Raw genomic sequence first — 18,155 nt, 5'->3', positions numbered from 1 at the left:
TGGCCTGGAAAGCAAGATCAGAACGCTCACAAAATTGTATTAATGAATTAATTATAAATCAAGATGGGAAGAAGTCAAGCAATATAGAGGATATACAGGCTTGTCTTCTTTCCCTATTCTCTGAGCTTTATAAGAAGGAAATATCCCCCAGCTCTGAACATCTGCAAGCTTGGCTGAAAAGTAAATCATTGCCTGGGATGACTGTAGATAGTAGGAGGGTTTTAAATGCCCCAATTACTGAGGAAGAAATTAAAGTACAAATTAACGAATGTAAGAACAATAAGGCTGCGGGTACAGACGCACTTCCAAGCGAGGTTTATAAGATGCTGTTCGACGAGTTGGTCCCGGTATTACGTGAGTTATTTAACTCAGTATATAGTATAACAGGAAGGGTTCCAGAGACCTGGAAGGAAGCTACTATTGTACTTATTTTAAAACCAGGGAAGGACCCCCTAAAGGCGGACTCGTATCGACCAATATCCCTGCTGAATACCGATTATAAAATCTTTATGGGTATTCTGGCAGGGAGACTGGCTAAATTTGTTCCTAGCCTAATTAACCCCGATCAAAAGGGGTTTGTACCTGGAAGGTATATTGAGGAGCTGACACAGCAACTAATAGGCAATATAGACCTGGCAGTGACTAGGTCGGATCCATTGGCCATAGTCGCTTTGGACGCGGCCAAGGCTTTCGACAGAGTGTGTTGGACGTATTTGTGGGAAGTTCTTAGGCAGATGGGCTTTGGACCAATCTTTGTTCAGACTATGATAAACTGCTATCAGGGTGCCTCGGCAAAGATCTTGCTGAATGGCTTGCTGACAACGAGTTTTAACATCCAAAGAGGAACAAGACAGGGTTGTCCCATTTCACTCCTGCTGTTTGATATTTACATCGAGCCACCGGCGCAGGCCATAAGATTGGATAACTCAATTACCCCCTTCAAATCATTACAATATAGTAGCAAGCTGGCCCTTTATGCCGATGATCTGTTGTTATACACGGATAACCCAAAAGAGACTATACCAAGAATTGAAGCATTATTGGCTGAATTCGGCACGTTATCAGGTTATCTTGTTAATACCTCTAAATCGGAGGTAATGTGTTGGAACATTGATGGTTGGGAGGGACAGATAAGTGAAGAACTAAAATATTTAGGTGTCATCATCGTGAAAGATCTGGACAAGATCCCACAGATTAATCTTACTAGGATCTGTAACGAGATAGACCGTATTTTTGCCAGGTGGAGAAATCTACCATTGACAATATATGGTAGGGTCAATCGTGTGAAGATGGTTATCTTGCCCAAGTTGACATACTTCTTCAATACTATTCCTCTGTCCTTCCCTGGCAAAAGTATTGATAGAATTCAAGGCAGCATTGGTAGTTTTATTTGGGCCAATAAGGGTGCTAGACTGACCTGGAAAAAGCTAAGACGAAGGCTTGTTAGAGGGGGGTTGGCCCTCCCCGACATTAGGTGGTATTCTGTAGCCTTTCAGTTCAAAAATATTAGGATGCTACTTGCTAAGCCGGGGGAATCATCTTGGGGGAGATTATTGGGTGAAATGGTTAGGACAGAGGGTGGGTGTGGTGAGGAGAGTTTCTTGTATAAATTTGGGGCGCCAAGGTTTTTTAAGAGAGTACGTCTGAAGGTACTAAGGGCTGCCTTGGAGGTATGGGTTAAGGTGAGACGTAAATGGGGGATTGGGTATTATTCCGATTTTTCCCCTATTTGGGATTCTCCAGGAACCCCAATCTGCTTGAAGGATAGCCTTGCAGTTCCTATCAGAAGTGCAGGTATTACAATCTGGTCAGACCTGATTTCAGAAGAAGGGGTCTATCCCTGGGAGGTATTAAGGTCCCGGGTCAGAAGTGATTTCTCCCGGTTTAAATATATGCAATTGAGTTCTTGGTTCAACGCGGAAAAAGGGGATATCCTAACCGTAAAAAAAAAGAAATCTCTTTATGGTATGGAAAACTTATGGATTCTGATGATAAAGAACTGCCTCCGCAACATGCAGTTTGAAACCAGTCCCCCCTCGAGGAGATAGCGGTAGACCTTTTTGAACCTTCTATGAAACTTTTGTATAAATATGTTAAACCGGCTAGTTTAAAAAAGAATCACTTTTTTGTGGTAAATAGACTTTATTATACTCCTGCTAAAATCGCCAGGTTAGCTCCCTTATCATCTCCCAAGTGCCCAAGATGCAATGTCCTGAGTGCCAATGACATACATATCTTCTTTGAGTGCCCTGTTTTGAGTAGATATTGGAAAGAAGTGGTGGACGCCCTCTGTGACATTTTTAATACTAGTATCAGGATAAATATCTCCCTGATAATTTTCGGAGACGTTGGAATATCCGAGAATAATGTATCACAGTCACAGCGGGGTCTCCTGCTAAACCTAGTGTTATTAGCTAGACGTGAGATATGTATGAAGTGGAAAGATCAGGGTCCTCCTAGGGGGGAGGACTGGTATAAGGCGGCATTTGCTATGGCTCGATTAGATCAGGGAAAGGGCACGGAAAGCGAGTTGAACATATGGCAACCCCTATGGTCCTGGGGCCTGAAATTGAGATTGATATTAACGGTGCTAGTTGCCCCCGCTTCCACCCCCCCTCCTTGCAACCCCCTCTCTGTCCTGTGATTACACCAAGCCTACATCAATGGGGCTGGTCTGGTTAGACCTAAGCGCAAACAGTGGCCGCAGGGCGTATAGATCAAGATGACGGCCTTTTCTGTTAATGCTTATTGGTGAGATGAGGATAAAAAAAAAAGAAAAAAAGAATATTATTTGAGAAAAACTATTTTATTTTTACAGAATTTTATGAAATATTCTTCATCAACAAAAAGGGTTATGACAAATGAACTTATATGAGCTAGCTGGATATTGGAACCAGTGTAAAATAGGCTCTCTGCAGGCAGAGCGTGGTATTAAGGTACTTACCTAGATGACTTTCCAAAAGATTCTTTTAAAAATTAAAATGTGCAGCTATCAAAGAAGTTTGTGAATAGTACTGAGGGCGTGAGACGACATTGACTATGGTAAATTCATCATAAAGATGATAATCTGTTTTACAATAGCAGATACAAATAGATGGAAGGAAAAAAAAAATATTTCATGCACCATCATTTTGTTCAAGAGACATCATTGAAACAATTACCAGCATGCACTGTTATCCAGGCAAGTAGAGAAGCTCTGTATTTGAACAATACACTAAGTGGGATAACATATGTATTCAGACACAGCTGCCTTGCACCTCAGAATATTGAATCATCGATTCCTGCTTAAACACATTAAGGACAGGTAAATTGAGAATTGCATTGACCCAGTGATTGTTGAACAAAAGACACAAGCAATACAGCACCACTTACAAGACTGCCGCTCTTTTTGATTTTGTGGACCTTGTTTTAGCAACTTATGGCAGTGTTCCGTAGAAACAGGTGGTCTACACTCCAGAGTGCTGTGGCTCACAGCCCACGAAGCCTTTGTGCAGAGCTCCTATTATATTAGATATAGTTTATGTAAGAGCTTGTATTTCTTGTATAAAAGCCTGCTTTGAATCTGCCAATTGTAGTTGAGCTAGCTCATCAATGTCATAACTTAGAGCTACCAGCTAAGGCGCAACGCAGGTATTAGAGCAAAATTAAAGTCAAATTCAGGATCTTGATTGTCTTTCTTTTTATATATTTTATATATATGGCAACATGTTTACTTTTCCGTGTTATAGAATAATTTTTCGCACTATAGATTTTCTGCATGTTCCACACAATCTGAGCCACAGCATTTTTTACCTGACCTACATTAAACTGATGCAAAAATTACTAACTGTTTTTTGCTGTGTTTTATTTTTCAATGGATCATGCTTTTATTCTTAAAGTCTCCAACTATATTGCCTCTTTAATATATAAGAACAAGTAACAATGATTTATGCAGCTTAAGGGAAAGGTGATGATGTGACCCTATTTTATAGGGAATAAAATACCTTCAGCTGTACACTGTACATTAAAAAGATATTGCAAGTCACCTCAGAATTCAATGACATTTGGCCTTGTTCCCCTATATGGTCATAGAGCTCAATGACTTGCAATATGCTTATAAAGTATGTCAGGGTGTACATTATACCTTAGATCATGTTCAGGTATTTACTTAAATGGACAACCTTCCCTTTATTGTGTGTGCTATGGTTTATGGATCAATGGCTGGCCACTAAGGTGACTTCGATTTTAGCAGTCTAGTTTTAGAAACACTACCGACCATTAGCACAAGTAGACATGTGCTGAGTGACTCTGCTGCAATTTGCATCTTTATATTTACACATTTTTCACCTTTTACTTAATCATTATAAATATGGTCAATACTATATACATTGTTTTTTAAATGCAGATTAAATATGCTAAAGAAATCTTTCTTGAAGTCCATGTTGGCTCTGATTGAGCATAGATTGGACTTATATCAGGTTTATTTTGAGCTTCTAGCATGCCTGCCAATGCTGGATATGGTGCAGGTGAAGGTGCAAGAAGAACGTACCTTGTAAATCACACATTACCTACCTAGGTAATTGCTAAAGTAAATTAAATAAGGATGTTGGCAGTAATATAGCAATGTGACAATTAGTCCCTGGCTTACTTTCACCCACAGGACAGGTGCAGTAGGTGATAATGACACACAAGCCTGGAGAGTAGACTTAATTTATCAAAGGAAGAATAATATAAAGCTCAATTTAAGACATATAGCACTGATGATATACCGCATTACAAGGAAGCTGCGGTGCCTATCAAATAAAGCATTCATTGTGATACTACGATCATATAATTTCACTTTTTGATGTCCTTGCACTGCATTGTAACAGCTTGTTACTTTTTATTGTGACATTGGTGCCCTCTCCTCCCTCCTCACTTGCCCTTGTGATATCACTCTCTTCTGTGACATCATTTCCCCTCCTTGCTTCTCTTTTGTATGACTGGAACATATCCCCAAATAACCCAAATTGGCACCATTATCTTCCAGAATTATACAAAGATCCGACCCAGTGTTATTTCAGCAATAAGACTAGACAGATGAGGGCAAACCCTTTCCCAGAACACCATAGGGCAAGGCATTTGTACACATTATATGAACATTCTATAAAGCGCACAAACATCTATCAGGCAAATGTTTGCTACAATATCCAAAGAATATTCTAAATGCCTTACACAGGGCATTAAATATGTGCATTTGGGGAATTATCTCTTCTGCCCTTTATTGGATGTGTGTCATCTATGGAACATAAATGTAGAATCACATTCCCAGGCAGTAGGTCATGGCTGCATCAGTCATTTTGAAAGCAGTCCTGGCACCTACTGTGTAATTTTTTATGTGTGATGTCATGAAAAAATTCAAATAAAGTAGATCTGTGGCTTCAGGAAGGTGAGGGAAACAATCACATAAGAAAGCTGCTTTTATCACTTTGGTTTCCATTTCTAGGTTTCTTTGAATTGTGCTTGATCTACTTACCTTTTACAAAACACAAGCAAAAAGCAAAAATGTAGCTAGCAGAGATACACACTGCTGCTGAATGTCACCATTTCAAAAGGGCTCTTGTCAACAGCATCAACAATGATGATGGGGTAACTGGAGCTTCTGTGGAAGATATAGTTTTTAACCACAGATGAGAGAAGGAAAAACCTTGGAAATGCACCAAATAAATGTAAACAACTGAGTCAAAGGGGGCAGCCAAGAAAGAGATCCTCTGTCGTAAGGTCACTGATGAATGGAAGTGTAAATTAGCTGGTCTTACTTCAGTAGGCAAGGTTTTATAAGGCAGCATAGGTGATACATTAGCCATAGGTCTCCCTCAGGAACTGATCCGTGAAGCTGAGATGCACCTTAAGCCATCTGCCACAGTTGTTGAGCTCAATTATATTAATCACTGCCAATTAAAAATTATGCATGTTGTTAGACTAGTTTGACCTATTATACCATACATACTTTTAATGTGGGTATGGTTCACCTGGTGAAAAGATGGCTATAATAAGGGTTATTTTAACAGTAGTGTGAAATGTCAGATAGCCTACATTGCACTTGATAGTAGAAATCTAGATTCATTTTATGTTCAGTAACATATAGACTTTGTAAATCCAGTCAGATGATATTCATAATAATAAAGACATAGGGCCTGATTACGAATTTTGCAGGGTTGGAGCTGGCTGACGCATCCGCGCTCTGCACCCACAATCACCAAAGTCAACTGCTGTCCGCCTGCCAGATTCTGCATTTACCCGTGGTCTGGTGGGCAGTGCTTTGTTGGTTCCGTGGCATTGCAGTTCTAAGGATAATAAGCGAGCCTTTGAACTGCAGCGCCGAGGGAGCTCCAAAGCAAGTTCCTGCATGGCATAGACTGTGCAGTCCTTGCCATGCAGGAACTAGGGTGCATGCACGCAGGAGGGCACCTCATGTGCCCCTCTGCATGCACCCCATTGCACTGGGCATTAGGGGCTCCTGTAGGGCCACCTTACTTTGCTGACCGCCACACTTTCCATGGAGGGATCACCGCCATGAAAAGTGTGAATGTCAGGTAAGTCATAATATGCTTGGTGGTGCAGCAGCGTCACCTACAGCATAATCATGCCTCAGGCCACCGATCCACTGCTGATGGATCTCAGTTTCCACGTGGTTGCAGTGGTCTTATGGCAGTTTGACCATTGTAGTCATAATACGGCGGTTGGACCGCTGGTGCGGCAGTCCCTGACAGTCACTGCACCTCCACTAAGGGTTTAGCGTGCTGTGAGACCTCCAAACTCGTACTCAGCCCGATTGTGTGTGAGCATCAATATATTCATGATGTTGATCAATTTGAGCTTGTCTGCAATGTTAATGTATCATATTGAAAAAGAAGGACTCATACATTTATAATGTGCTCGAAGTTGAAAGAGGTACATATTTTCTTGTCAAGACTCCTTATTTAGAAATATTTTTACAAGGCACCACTATTTACAAGTGTACCATTTAAAATATGATGGCTAAATTGGAGCAGGAAACTAGCAGCAATGAAAGGAATAAAGACTAACTTATACCGGATGTTAATTTTGAGAAACAAGAAAAACATAGAGAGCGAATATTGTTTGAAAAGTATGAGGAGCCACATTTGATTATTGGTCCTGTGGATGGGTGAATCAAAATCAAGCAGACACAAATCACCCGAGGGTGTGTAGATGAGGAACAGCTCTAAAACTTCCAGAATAAAAGAGGGTCACCAAAGAACACTCACTAGCCGCTAACCAATCCTTATTGACTCATAGAGCCTACCGCCCGCCACTCCTCAAACAAAAGCATGATATAATTAATAGAAGGTTGCTAACATGGAAAGAAAGTAGACATTGCATTACAAAGTTTAGCAGGAATAACCAACAAGATGTGGAACTATAAGAATTGAACAGCAAAATGGTGTCAATTAAGGCATGATGACCACTAGAGTTCCAGTCTAAGATCCAACAGCAGGCATACCCATGGTCCACTCCCAGCCAAGAGCCTATGAGAAAACTAATTAATACATTAGAATTGTGTATGACATCATGTTGTAACTACTGACACAGTAAGCCTTAAACAGGAAGAAAAATAAATTAGCATGTTCCTTTATCTGTTGAATGGAAAATAATGTGAATTAGATGACAGCCTGGCTCTCTGGTCTGTTGTATCCTTCTATGGCTTACTGATGTAATATTTGAAAGACAAAGGGCCTGATTTAGATGTCCAGCAGATTTGCTTTCAACTGACTAGGAGTTCTGATGTTGCATCATTACTACCTGGTGGCACAAATCGAGTGGCCATCCTGTTGGCTGGCTGCGTGTCATCTTGTGAAGGGAAATCCTGAGACAAGCCAAAGGGCGTGAAGGCTTTTACAGGAACTGTTTCTTCCGAGTGCAGTGCTACCTGTGTCTTCAAACACCCTCATTAGAGTTGTATATCAGTGTCACTGTAGGGCTCTGAGGAGGGCCCCTGCTTTGCTGCTCTATACTCTTCAGATCCCTTTAGGCTCCATCCATCCATTTTGATTGAGCTTATGTAGGGAGGGACTGGCACTTGGGGGGGGGGGGGGTGGCTTGGGTGGATACACTGGGCGTTTTAGTTTTTTGATGGAGCCCTGATCCCCTTTGATTTCACGAAGCAGACCAGCCTTCCAACTGGCCTCTTTATGGTACACAGATGTCTCGTATTGACACTAGAGCGTATGTGGGGTGTTACTGAGACAGAACCCGTGATGCAACCCCTAACGTAGGTCCTTTACACCATTGGTAACAGGAGGTGAATAAATACATGGCTAACAAGAGACATGTCCTACACCACTCAAGAACTGTTGGGTAATCTTTGGCTGGCCTTCGAGGGGGATGTTAAAGGTGCATCGACCCATGCAAGGTTTTGTGCGAAGCTCACTTTCAATAAGTACATTTTAATCTGTTACATATAGAATGCTTGAAACTTGTTAATCCTACAGCTCACACAGAATGCCTTTGTTGTCTGTCCCGTGGCAGATATGACACATATATTTTGGAACTGATCGTCAGCTAGAGCAGGGCCGGCTCTAGTGCGGTGCGACCGGTGCCACCGCACCGGGTGCTGGCTTCCTGGGGGCATCTCCGTGTTTGCAAGTTTATTATGTTTTTGAAGCACCTGCTGAGTGTTTCTTTACCCCGGCAATTGCCAGGCCTCACAAAGAATTGAAGATAACTCGTGTGATTCATTACTTCCTGGAGAGAGGTCAGGGTTTTGTATAGTTGAGGTTTTGACTTATGTGAAGTTAGTGCAGAGGGTTAATATGCCTGCTGTAAAGAACATGTACCAAGTAGATTACAGAGTGCATATAATGTAAACAGATTAGCAGGTTGCTGCTTTTAAAAGAGACATCCTTTTATTACTTGTAATTTAGAACTTAAAGTCCTAATATTCAACAGTGATCTATTAACTTTCATCATAGAACTGCATACAGAGTATACATTAGAACATTGATTAATGTTGCATAAAGGGTTAATTTGGCTAGAAATCGAAATCCAAATCCAAATGGGTACCTACCCTCCCCGGGGGCAACGCAATTGATAACTTCTATAAACGCGTTTTGGAGGATATTGATAAACTAGACAAAAAGAACACCAAAACCGCTTTTCGGTATAAAGACAATTTGACTCAAGGGGAACGCCTAGCACTCAGGACTCTTAGCAACGATCAAGAGATCTTAATTAGAGAAGCTGACAAGGGTGGGACTGGGAACATTGCGGTCATGAACCAAAGTGACTACCACAATGAGATTCTGACTCAACTTGGGGACAACACCTGTTATGAACGTCTCACCTACAACCCGATAGGGCCACTCACTATTGAGATAAACAAGAAACTTGATATTTGGACTACTTTCTGAGGAAGAATTTGTATATCTTAAAGTCTTCAGACCAACCTACCCATGGCTGTACACTCTTCCTAAAGTCCACAAACACCTTCCATTCCCTCCCAGCAGACCCATAGTATCAGGAATGGGTGGTCCTATAGAGAGGCTTGCAGAATATATCGATTTATTTCTTGGCCCATTGTTACGCAACCTAACCTCCTACATACAGGGAACAAAACACATCCTGAGTTTACTGGCGGATCTTCATTGGCAGCCTGGCACCATTTTGTCTACCTTAGACGTTGTATCCCTGTACACCAGTATTAGACCAGACTTAGGAATGCGCGCAATCACACGACTTTTGCATAACAGACCAGCTACCCAGTGGCAGCATACGAACATGTTACTTTCCATGATGTAATTGTTCTTGCATAACAATTTCTTTATGTTTGACAAACACAGGTACAGACAAACGAGGGGAGTGGCAATGGGATATAAGTTTTCGCCATCCTTTGTGAATCTATTTATGGGCACTCTAGAGGCAGATTTGATATGGGGAACCAAAGGGGCTCCATGGATCGACTCCATTATCTTTTGGGGCCAATACATTGATGATTGTCTCCTTCTGTGGTCAGGCACACAAAATCAGTTGCAAGAGTTTTTCACACATCTCAACACCAATACATGGGAGAATCAATTCACCATGGAATCAAGCACCACGAGAATAGAATTCTTGGATGTCGAACTGTATGTCAAGCATGACCATCTTCAAAGCAAGCTCTTTAGAAAGAAAACTACATGCAATGTAGTTCTGCATGCAGGCAGTTCACATGCTTCACATCAGATCCAAGAAATATCTTACGGCAAATTCTTAAGGGTCCGGAGAAATTGCAGTGAGGAGACAGAATTCCAAACATGCCTCACTGACATGAAGAAGAGGTTTTTGAAAAAGGGCTACTCTTCCAGAATTCTCAGAAAAGCTGAGAACAAAATGGTGAATGTACAAAGAGTAGACACACGAAGGACTCACATTCGCACACAGCATCAGTAGCAACCAGTGCGAATGATAACTGATTTTAATGATCTACATCATTCAATCAGAACAAGCTTCACGAGACACTGGGGCATCTTACAAGCAGATAAATCTATCCAAGACCATATTACAAATCACCCTTAGATTACATTCAGAAAGAAGGTGCAAGACCTTAAAGAACAAATTGAGCCCCACCATACCACGCAGGTTTCTACAGGTGCGGCTGCTGTGCGGTGTGTAGGTGGGCTAAACATGGGACTAGGCAGTTTACAAATTTTGATGGAGAGAGATATGATATCAGGACAAACATTAATTGTACCACTAGGTTTGTCACATACATTATTGAATGCATGTGCAGAAAAATCTATGTTGGTAGTACCATCTGACCCTTGAAGGACAGAATCACAGAGCACATCAGAGCCATTCACAAACAGGACCCCAAATACCTGGTAGCACTACATGCGGCTGCATGTCCAGCACAGGGAGCAGACAAGAACGTACTTTTCTTTGGTATTGATGTGATACAGCCCAACGTACGGGGTGGAAATAGAGAAGTTAGGCTTAGACGCACTGAGGCTATGTGGATCATGCGTTTACGCTCAGTGGAACATGGTCTTAACTATGACCATGAGATGCAATATTTTCTGGGAGAGTAATATATTAATCATGGTTGATCAGTGTTTTATTTTCTGTTTCTTATCCACACACATTAGTCAAACATGGACATTAGATGTTTTCCGTTTACATCAATTGAAAACATACTAATTGAAGTGATTTCCGAAACTATTTTGATTTTTTTCTGCTTTCTTAATATGATGATATCCTTCTGTAACTGTAACTGTAACTGTAACATTTTGTTTTAGGAATCAAAAGCTTGTGCACCTAAATGAAAGCATCAGCACGTTGTTTATCGATGTCCTCTCATATGTATCTTTTCATCACACACAGTTTCAGAATGAATCATAACAACCCATGGATGTTCACAATTTCTCTTATGTCCAAATCCTTGTCGGAATCAATAGAATGCTCAGTATATTTACATTCAGGCATAACTGTTGACAAGAGATAATGAAGACCTGATCGATACAGTTTCTAGAGTTTATGCAGATTGCTTTGTTCTTTTCTTTTTTTCTGGAATGAGTAACATTATCCTCATTCCAGCACATTTTGATTGAAATTATGTGCTAAGCTATCGATCATGATGAACTAATGTTGTTTCTCAGTTCCCTGTCTTATTCATAGGATTGGTGCATATTGCCTTGTTCCTTTGACCATAATGGTTTGCATTATCCTCGACCTGAATCATGTGCGATTGTATATGTTATTGTGACCGAGTGTTGACTCTCGATTCCCTGTCATGTTTATATATTTTGTTACTAGCATCATCATGTCGCAGTATCCAACATTTATCTAGTATTTGTTAAACATCAATTTTGTTTTTGTAGATTTGACGATGGACATTTACCAAAAGTATTGTGCAATGATTTTTTCATGTAATCTAATTATTATAATAATCAAACTGGAGGGAGAAGGAAGAGCTTCTGATCCAATCGGCTTCCTTGTCTCAAGTATCCAAAAATCAATGGGAGAGTGGATCACTAGTCCCAAATGAACCAGGGTGTGCAAAGGCAGTACAAAGTGCTGTTAAGAAACCCTCAATCACGTTATACAGAGATCGATATTAACTTCCTGCATCCAGTGCAATTAAAGATTTTTTACTGGCTCTACGGGATTTTTAAACTTCATATATACTTTTTCACCACTTGTCACCTCACTAGAATTCACCCTTTTTTCTATGATCACTACCAATACAACCAGTGGTACGTCCTCCAGGTGGAGGAAGCATTACAGTAACCCGATGATGATGCTGTCACGTTACAAATAACGAAGCGGAGAACGAAAATATACCGCTAATATCGATCTCTGTATAACGTGATTGAGGGTTTCTTAACAGCACTTTGTACTGCCTTTGCACACCCTGGTTCATTTGGGACTAGTGATCCACTCTCCCATTGATTTTTGGATGTAATCTAATTAGTAAGCTCACGGTAGAATGCACCTTTAATAGAAGAGAACGTAGAGGATGGGGTAGCACACCAGTGCATGGATGAACTCACGTGTAACTGGGTGACCCTACTACACCTCCCTTGGTCCTCCCTAATCTCTTACTTCCAGAGACTTCACTTTTCGAGTACCCATTTTGGACTACCCCTTAGTGGTCTAATGCATACAATTGCGCAATTGATCTTCACAGGATTGGGCAATACAACCTTCTTTTGTCCCTGTTTAGGAATTTTAAATCAGATCCCGCTATAATTTAACCGACGATCATTTTTTTTTATATATGATCATGACGCAGTGGAGCTCACGTCAGTTTCGAACCCTTTTCTATATACTCGCTGCTTTGATTGCGCCGGCCATAAGCAGCGATGAGTCTGTCTTCTATGGTTTTCCACACTCACGAGCATGACCGATATTGGTTTACGCTCTAGTATTTTCTCATCATCACATGGAGGATGGCCGGCCAACGGCTTATAAATAACTTCTGGCCCGCGGATCATGTGTCCATTACCAGGAACTCAGTGGTCCATCGGGAGGGTCCCCTGGCATACTCGCCTTGAGGTAAGATTTAGATCACTCCATTGCTCTCACGACACAAGGAGATTCATAAAATCCCCTTTTTCTTTTCCCCCAGTCGTCAGACTCCCTAGGACTCCCTAGAATGACCGAAGCTCACCTGATTGTTTTTTGCCCAGCCGGGTTGGAATTATCACCGGCTGAGCGGTAAGCTCATTGGCAATCTCCTTTCTTACACTCTTTTTCATCTCTTGTTAAAAACCTTCCTTTTTTTTCTCCTCTATGCACAGCCTCCACGTGCGCCTACCATTAAAATAATTTCACCATGCTACTGTCCTGTACTTACTCCAGTGCCCGTTTTTAGAGACTTTTTCTCATTACCTCTTCCCGCTGTTCGTTCCTTTCTTCTTACAGACGACCAAAATATTAATCTTCTTTATACAGGTACGATAGAATAGCCAGACTTGTCACGTTCATAATGACTTGTGTCTTACACTTCCTACCAAGCACTAATGCATGGTTCGGAGCTAGCTACACTCTCACACATAGGGCACATCAACAGTCTTTCAAATGCTTTATGTGCACACCGACGATAACAGGAAACGCCGTCACCGTTTTTTGAACTTACCTCTTACACATGGACTTTTTGCAGAGTATGGTGGTGTGGGTTTCTACTGTTTTAACTCCACTCAATGTGATACAAACCACTTCATCGCAAATTTGTTGGAATATTGAGCCATGATGTATGTAACATCCTTATCACTTGTATCCTTTCTCAGTCCCAAGGAAGTTGCGGAAATATTGTTCCACATGCGACGAAACACGTGTTGGCAGGTTTTCTTCTGGTCTTTGGCTCTCAAATGAAAATTAAAGGACTGAATATTTCTCGACACTTCAGAAGATAATTTTCTTATCTGTCGGCTTTTATATTGTAGTTCATATTTATACTGACATACTGCTTACTTACTATTATGTGTGCCTAGGTCAGTGAATAATGTCGTATTGTGAGGGTTTTACCCACACTCAATTGGGGGTTATAGGGCTTATCCCCTCGCCTAGTTGCACCATACTGATCTCATATCCCTTCAGACTTCTGCGTCTATTAAGCATCGCGCCTAGAAATTTCCCTGACCACTAAAAACCCTTCTTTAGAGTGTATAGTCCAGGTGCCACCTGGACTCTCTTAACTCTGGGTGTGTCATCTTTCATGTGTCGTTACTACTTTGCTGTTTTTTTCTCCTATTGTTATTCACTCAGGTATGTCCTTACAGTCATTCATTTTGGATATGTACTGTCTATTCTCTTTGTATCTCATGTATTCTTGTTACCCTCTCCCTGCCTTTTCTGGTTTTCTTCTATCTTTGTCTTGCAATTTTTTCTTATAAATCCTCCTGTGTTTTATTTCTCCAATTTTCTTTTTTTTCTCTTTCATCACTTTCTGATTTACTCTTGACTGTAATACTGTTAAACTTTAGTCATTTTAAGGTTCTCAATGTTCTGTCCCTGATTCACTACATATAATTCTGGGTAATGTCTTGGAACATTAAGGGGTCCCTTGATCCGGTTAAACAACAGAGAATACTATTGCATTTAGGGATCTAATCCTGACCTCTTTCTTCTACAAGAGACTCATATGTAATAAGTCTATTAAACTTACTGTCGTCTCACAAAAAACGGGTGATGCTGGTAGGTGGGTTATTATTAATGTCCTGATAGATAATATACTTCTAACTATATTGAATGTTAATGTTCCTTCAAAACCTGATCATACTTTTGGCCTTTGATTGCAAGAAAATGTGTGCAATATTATAATGCATACTTTATCCTAGGAGGTGATTATAATGACATTTTAGAGCCTTTTTGGCTAGGCAGTCAATTGTTTCACATATAATGGATACGTGATTTCTTTCTGCCATTTCTAAAAATGCCTTAGTTGCTTCATGGAAGTTTTCTAACCCTACTGTTAAGGATTATACTTTTTACTCTCAGCTTGGAAATACCCATACGGGGTGATTCCAGCGCTTTGAAAATTCAATAAATAAATAAATAAAAATACTCTGCTCCTCATTTTAACACTGTCACTACTAGAACATATTTTTCTTTCTAAATCTCTTTTGCAATGCCTTGTGCAAACACTTATCCCTCCAATTGTACTTTCAGATCATGCCATGGTTATCACTGACTTGGACTTGGTTACCCCTGGACCACTGTCACATACATGGAGATTTAATAATTTTTTGCTTCAGGACGTTCATTTTTCTAGTTCTTTTATCTCCATTGCTTCAGAATTTTTTCTCTTTCAATGATAATTCAGAGATTTCACCTGCCTTATTGTGGGACACGTTTAAAGCATCTGTGAGGGATTTTATTTTAAATTAAGTCTCTAAAAAAAACAAAAGCGAAGCGCAAGAACATAAAACATACCTTTCATCAATAAAAACTTTGGAGCAGTGATACTTCTCTCCCAAATTGCCTTCAGATTTGTATAATTTGTTGCAGGCTAAAGTGTGATTTAAAACTAGCTCTACTGAGGAAGCTAACCATATTCTTTTGAGGAATAGTGCTCAATATTATGGTGGGAAAAATAAAGTTGCTAGCTAATTATTTAAAAGTTAAAAAAGATAGACACATTATTCATTCTATATCAAAATCACCAAGCTATCCTAGAAGAATTAAAAAAAAATATAAATGTTTATTTACCCCGGAAGAAGTGCCTCCCATTTCCACAATTATAAAATATTTGGATCAGACATCTCATGTCACCGCTCCTCACCAGGACTTTGATTCTTTAGAGGAAGACCATACTTCTTATGAACTGTCTGGAGCATTAAAGACATTAAAGTTTGGAAAACCACCAGGCCCTGATGGGTTAACAGTGGAATTTTATCTTCATTTCTCTCATCTTCTGCTTCCCTATCTATTTTGGTTACTTTAGCATTTTATTGACTCTTATTCCACTTCAGGTTCCTTTCAAGAAGCAATCATTTGTTTAATTCAGAGGCATGGTAAAGATCCCCATGATTGTAAAAATTATAGGCTAATCTCTTTATCAAACGTGGAATACAAAATATTTGCTAAGCTTTTAGCTCTTTGATTGGAGTCATTTCTGCCCCATATTATTGGAAAAGAGCAATCTGGGTTTCATAAAGGAAAACGTTTGTTAATCTCAGGGGCATATGTAAGAACCCTTAGCGTCACTTTTACAGACATGGTGGCAATAGGGTCTGCGACTTATGTACAAGGCAACCTTATTTCACTTAACGTGGATTAACGCTGCCTTGTACATAAGGCACCCTTTCACACTATGGTTAGCATGAAAGGGGTATGCAGTGGGTGTTGTGGTGGGCGTTCCACTGCAACACCCACTGTATTTGACTCTGCCCCCTATAAACAAGGGTGGCGTACAAAGGAGGCAACGCCAAAATAAGGACTAGGAAAACCCGGGTCTTAAGTTGGCAAAACGAGTTGAAATGCATTATTTCTCCTCGTTTTTGCTTTTCCCATGTGTGCTGCCTTGTGCAGCACACATGGAAAAAGTAAAATGCCATGGTTTGTTTTAGTACAGGAATGTGTCCCTTCCTGCACATAAGCAAACCTTTTGAAAACATGCAATTTTGTCACTTTGATGTGTGCTGCATGAAGCAGCACACATAAAAGTGACAGAATGGCATTTTAGCATTGTGTATGTGCAGTAAGGGATACCTTCCTACACATAAACAGCCTCCCCTGCATGCAGCCACCCTTGCACTCTGGTGCAAGGGTGCCTGTGTTGGCGCTAGGTTGTTAAACTTTGCTCCATCGCAGGGAGAAATGCAAGGCTGCACCAAATTCTTGTATATATGGTGCAGCCTTGCGTTTCAGAAGTGGAGGAGCGTGTCGTTCAACCAAGGAGGCTAACAACACGCTCCGCCACTTCCTTGTACATATCCCCCTCAATGTTCTCAGTAAATCTCATACTTTTAAAGCCTCTCTTGCAGCCATAACCCTTGATGCTGAGAAAGTGTTTGATAGAATAAGGTGGGAATTTATGCCTCAATCATTAAAATGCCATGGCTTTGAACCTAACTGTACAGCACTTTTCCCTCTTTTATGCTGTGCTCCTTGTGCATCAGTAATAGTTAATGGTAAAGTTTCTTCTTATTTTTCCTTTCATAGAGGAGTTAGACAAGGATGCCCACTTTCTCCTTTATTATTTGTTTTATGCTTGAGCCCTTTCTTGCTCACATTTGTAATAATTCTTCTATTTCCAGTTTTCCTTACAGAGACTGTCACTTTAAGTATGCTGCATATGCAGATGATATTCTTGTTTGTTTCCTCTTCTGAAAGTTCCGTGCCCTCGCTCTTACTGGAAATCTCTTCTTTTTCAAAGGTATCAAGATATAAAATTAATAAAGATTAAACAGAAATTATTCCTCCTAATTATTATACTTTTAGTCAATCTTATAATTCTACTGGGCATAGCTGGTCTACTTCGTCCAGGATTAAATACTTAGGGGGTTGGTTCACCAGTTCTATTCGTATTATGGAAATTAATAATATAATAGAGAATATATTATCTTCTTGAAATCCTTTATTTTTATCATGGTGGGGTTGATTAAACTCTATTGAAATGATGATCTCTCCTCTTTTACTGTATATCCTTTCCATTGTACCAGTTCATATTCCAAAATATTTTTTTTTTAAATTACCTCTCTTTATATTAGATTTTTATAAAACAATAAAAAATCAGAAGTAGCCTTATTTACTTTACAGAGACTTAAATCAGCAGGAGGGGTGATTTTTCCAAATGTCTGTCAGTTCCATAAATCCTTTACCCTACATCAAGCAGAGCTTTGGACCTCTGAATTGTCTGCACCTTTCTCTCTATTGTGGCTAGAGCTTGAAAAAGCCTTTACAGCTCTATCTACTTTTTTCTTCACAAAGTTGCTCCTTCGCTCAGATATTTTACAAAATACGGTGTCATTAATCAAATCTACATTTCTCTCCATTACTTTGACTCCCTCTATTTTTTTGAAAATGCCAATATGGAATGATGTGTTGATTAAACATATTAATTGTCCTCTTTATTGGTGCACTTGGATGGATAGGGGTCTTATGTGGATATCTCAGCTTTTTAATAATAATTCTCCTATTTTTTTTTCTCTGTCTTGAGTATCATTGACCCAAGTCTTTCTATCTGTGTAATCTAT

Source organism: Triturus cristatus, chromosome 7 (genome assembly GCF_964204655.1).
Source record: "Triturus cristatus chromosome 7, aTriCri1.1, whole genome shotgun sequence".
Classification (NCBI taxonomy): Eukaryota; Metazoa; Chordata; class Amphibia; order Caudata; family Salamandridae; genus Triturus; species Triturus cristatus.
This window is presented reverse-complemented; position numbering follows the sequence as displayed.